Genomic DNA, 4,912 nt, shown 5'->3' with positions numbered 1-4,912 from the left:
CCCAGTGATCTGACCCTGCAGAGACTGCCAGGGTCAGCAGGGTGGATCCAGGCCTGGTGCCATGGCAGAACAGGATTTGCAAAAAAATCCGTGCAGGTACTGCTGCAAAGGCCCATGGGGCTTCCTCTCCACCCCAGCTTTAGGCAGACATGGTAATTCTGAGTTTTACTATATTTTTTACAAGCATAGATCTCAAAACCCTATGGTACAGACTCATCATTACCACCTTACAGATGGGGTTGCTGAAGCAGAAAGATGGGAAATGACTTCCCTGGAACCATTAACTGGGTAAATGACAGGGCTAAAAATAGAGACCAGATCCTCAACCTTTCATACAACCTACTGCCATTCCTGTCTCAGGGGAAAAGTGCCAAGGGAGTTGGTTAAAGTAGGTAACAGCTCTTTAACTAATACAGAACCTGACTGTCCTGGGTAAAGTTGCTTTTATGAGATGCTGCACCTAGATCACTCCAGTCAGCCAACACATTTTTGGATAAAAAATGGTTGACAGAAAGGCCAGCAAGCCACATATGGCTGTAGTGCATGTCAATCACACCAACCTAATGCATTCAGAAGTTCCAAATGCCTTTTAAAGCTAATGGTCTGTGCACTAATAGCTCCTGGCCCTGGCATCCAGGCTAGCAGCTGGTGCCCCTAATTGGTAGCCCCGAGGTTGAGCACGTGGGCAGATGACTGGACTGCAGGAGCAGGGAATGGATTAGGAACCCTGCCTTGCTAATTCCATCCTTCAGCATGGTCTTTAATCAAGATGAAAAGTCAAGAGACCACGAGGGGGTAACAAACAACAGCTTTGCCCCATTAGCAGTGTCCAGCTCACCCAGACCCGACGGGCACTGCCTGCAACAGCCCTGCCAGCAACAGCTTGTGCAGCTGCCTGTGCTGCAGCTGTGCTCCCTCCCTGGAGTGTGTGCTGGACAAAGCTGCAAATAGCACCATGGAATGATACGCCTGTCTCTGGCCTTTTTGGGGATGCAGCTTATCTGAGGGGTGGATAAAGTTGTATAAAAGCATGTGAGCACCTCCAGCTAAGCCAGCAGAAATAAAAAGCCTGTCTGACACAGCTGGTGGCACCTCCCGGTGACAGCAGCAGCATCTCTCCTTTTCTCCTGCTGGTCTCTGCCCTGGGGGGTGTGGAGGAGCCTTGCCTTGTAAGGCAGGGCCATGGCAGGAAGAGCAAGAACACTGAAATGGCCAAGGAAGGTTGCCAGGGAGCTGAAGCTGTTCAAGGAGATTCCAGGCATTGCTGAAGGAAGGACAGAATGATCCAGGCCACAGCAGGAGGGTGCTTTGAAAGGTGATGTGTTACTTGAGCTGGGCAGAGCAGTGGGTACCACCTGTTTCCTCAATGGCAGGGGGTTACAAGGCACCCTCTGATGGCCATTTTTAACCCACTAATTAAAGTTTTGATATTCCCTCTGAAGCTTAACCTGGAATTCACCCATTCGAACACCCTCCATCCCTGTCCCCTCCAGAGCAGGGATGGCTCAGACACAAAGTCCCTGCAGCTGCTGAGGATCTCCTGCTGATGCTCTGCAGATGATCTAGGACCCACTCCAGGCTCCTGGATGAATTGGGAGAATTTGAGATGGATAATCTTTTGGGGAGACTCTCCCTGCCTTGCTGACTGAGGGTTTGTAGCTCCCAGATTTTGTCAGATCTCAGAACTCTTATTAACTTCCCAGTAACTTCCACTTAGTGGTTCCAGATGATGCAGTGGAGACCAGAATGTCACAGTGAGACGCAGAAAGAGATCACCAGCTCTGAGCACACTCATCGTTAGCCTTCCCACTGTTCTCCAGAAATATCCTTTCTCTCTATGCCTGTGACTGAGTCTGAACCTTGCTCCAGATGGCAGTGGGCTGAGGAGATGAAATTTTCCTGCAGTCAGAGCTCAGAGATGCACAAAAGAGGGAAATTGTGAAATTGCAATGACAGGGTTGTTTGGGTAGCTTGTGATGTTCTGGCTTTAGAGAAATCCATGCCTAATGTGCCTGCATGGCAAGGTAAACTAAAGACCATATAATTCTATTTCAGCTTAACATAACAGGAAGAAACCCATGTCTCCTGCACTCCTGGCTTGTCTGCAAGCATTAGGGCTGATTTCTACACGTGCTGCTCAGGCACTCCATGTTAAAGAGCTTAGGATAAAGTATTCCTGGGATTTGGTGACTACAGAGCTTAAAGGCTTGGCTCTGCCATACTCACACTTCCTTTAGAGGATGAGGCACAGTGGGACCTTTCAGGCTTCATGGAGGAGAAGGGGCCTGGCACACCCCATTTTTTCTCCCTGCTCCCCTGCTGCTCTAAAGATTTTGCTGCTTTTTTGTTTTTTCTGGTTGTCACAAGGCTGGGCTCAGGATGAGGGCTGGTTCCAGGAGCCAGGCTGGAGCTGTGAATGAAGCTTGTGCAGTGCTGGGATAAGGATCTGTGATTTGGGGTGCTGGGGTGAGCTGTTCATCCTAGACAAGGCACTCACGAGTGGATGGTGCCTTGCAGAGCAGGAGGCTCAGCAGGGAGTAAGGAAAGCAGCTTCCAGCACTGTGAGGTGTGGTGCTGCATCTCTCTGTGTCACAGTTTGAGTATCCCAAGGGGAAGGCTGAATTCCTTGGAGCTGGTGGAGTGTGGGCAAATCTTGAACTCTGTCTCCACGTTTCCTCTTTTTGTTTCCCCTTCTACTTCACTTCTGTTGGCATTTGTCACTGAATTTCTCTCCCCACCTTCCTGTTTTGTTCTCCTGATCTTCACAGTCCTACTTCCAAGCCTGGAACGTTAAGCAGCGTTTGGACTTGGCAAATATTTTCTCTTCTTTTCAGTATGGGGCTTACAGTGTTAGCTGAGTTTTAATACAGCACCATGAACGGCAGTGTGTTGAGGTTAGATCACTGTATATTAAACATGCAAAGAGATACTTTTCACAAAAGCTGCCTCATCTTTCACTGTATATTAATAATGCAGGGAGTTCTAGATCATCTGTCCCTGTCACTGCTGCTGCATTTTGATACACTCACATGGAATAGTTGTTGGAGAGCAAAATACACAAGGATCTTCCCTGACCTTTTCCCTTCTCCCCAGCAGTAAATTTTAGAGATTCTGTCCAGGCAACCAAGACTGTCCTGGCAGCAATATTTTGACAATGTCCAAATGTGGGGTCTGGACATGACCTGGCATGGGGTGAGTGCTGCTCTGAAAGGTTGTGTTGGTACAGACCTCAATGCTCCCCTGAATCACTTAGAGGATCCTCTCCCATGCCAAACCTGATTCCCAGTGACATCTCTGCTCTCCGTGACACCTCTGCAGGGTATGAACATCCATCACCAAGCACAGTCCTGCCTGGAAAACTGTAGGGCTCTGGAAAGGAGCCTGCAGGAAACTGGGCAGTTCATTTAGTTCACCCTCTGACCCTGAAGTTGCAATGGGCTTCCACAGCATGGTGTAGATTTTTGCACACTGACTTTGTGAAATGGTGTGTCTCTCATAACAACCATTTTTGTTGAAAAGGTGGGAGGGAGCTGCACTGCTGAGCTCCAAAAGTGGGCAGAGGCTGCACAGACAGGGTGGGCTGCAAACCTACAGCTCCCAGCTACTGCTGGTTCCTCCCCAGGGAGGGTCTCTCTGCGGTCTCCACAGAAGTGACAGGAGGAACCTGGGCTCTCTCCCCATGCACTGCAAGATAATTTCTTCATGAAATTCAGCTCCCCTCATCAGGATACCTGCAGGAGGCAGGACTGAAGTGAGAAGAACCCCTTTGCACAATCATCTGTGCAAACAGGGTGTGGGAATGCAGGGTGCCAGGTCTGCCCTGCCTGAGGGCAGGCACTGGCAGCTGCTGCTGAAGTGCTCCAGCCTCCCATGCTCCAAAAACCTCAGTGCAGCACTGCTGTTATCCCAAACCCTGGAGTGAGCCACGCTCCTCCTTTAGCCTCTCCTGCATTCCCAGGGGTGACAGTGGTGGCAGGGTCTTGGCTCAGGGATGTGTTTTCCCTTGCTGGGTGCCCAGCTGGAGCTATGCCCTGCTTGGAGCGGGCACAAGGAGATTTGTGTCCTGTGGGGCAGCTCGTGGCAGAGGTGACATTGCTGGGGAAAGGCCCAGCACCCCCAGACACAGCCAGAGCCAGGGACAGCATGGCTGGGACTGAGGGGTGGTTTTCTGCAGGGAACACTGTGGGACTCTCTGGAGCAGCAGGACAAGGACTGAGCCTCCCAGAGCTCCCCCAGGCACTGGAACATTGCAGCCCCAGTCTGATGTCATTAACGAGACATCCTGCTCTATACAATAATGTGTTTTGTGTGACTCACCCTAATGAACGAAAAACAATCCGATGGGCCTCCTAATGGAACTCCTGGTCTTTATGTCCCAGTGCTTGCTATGAATTATTTAAGACATCTGGAGGGATTTGTGAGTAATGAAATCTTTGCTGATTCTGTCTCACCTCAGACGGCCTCAAAGGTCTGGTGAGCAGCTTTGGTTCTGTTTCAGTCTCGTCCGTCACCTGCAGAGCAGCCAGCTTGAAAAGCTCTCTGTGTTCTTGTCCTCTGCCTGCACTTAGCTCTTGGCTATGTTTCCTTTGCCCTGCCCCAGCCTAAAAAATAAGATTTGCCTTTCAATGTCACACATCTGCCTTGGGTGGGCTGAATCTGGGTCTGTAAGAAAGGAAAAGGATCTTATCCAGGGGAATGTGTGTGAGGTGTGCTCAAACACCATTCAGTATTCAAACTCTTGGGTTTCACAGCCCCTCTCCCTTGCAGGTGAAATCCTAATAAAATCTGTAATGGATGAGCCACTGTGTGGGTCAGTCCTATCCATCAGCAAGCTCAAGGTGGGAAAAGTAGATGGGAAGTATGAGCTACCAAACAGATTTTATGACCAATTGCAAACCATCATTTGTTTCTG

This window comes from Lonchura striata, chromosome 20 (assembly GCF_050655825.1).
Source record: "Lonchura striata isolate lonStrDom1 chromosome 20, ASM5065582v1, whole genome shotgun sequence".
Taxonomy (NCBI): Eukaryota; Metazoa; Chordata; class Aves; order Passeriformes; family Estrildidae; genus Lonchura; species Lonchura striata.
The sequence above is the reverse complement of the archived record's forward strand: the minus strand, read 5'-3'. Positions refer to the sequence as shown.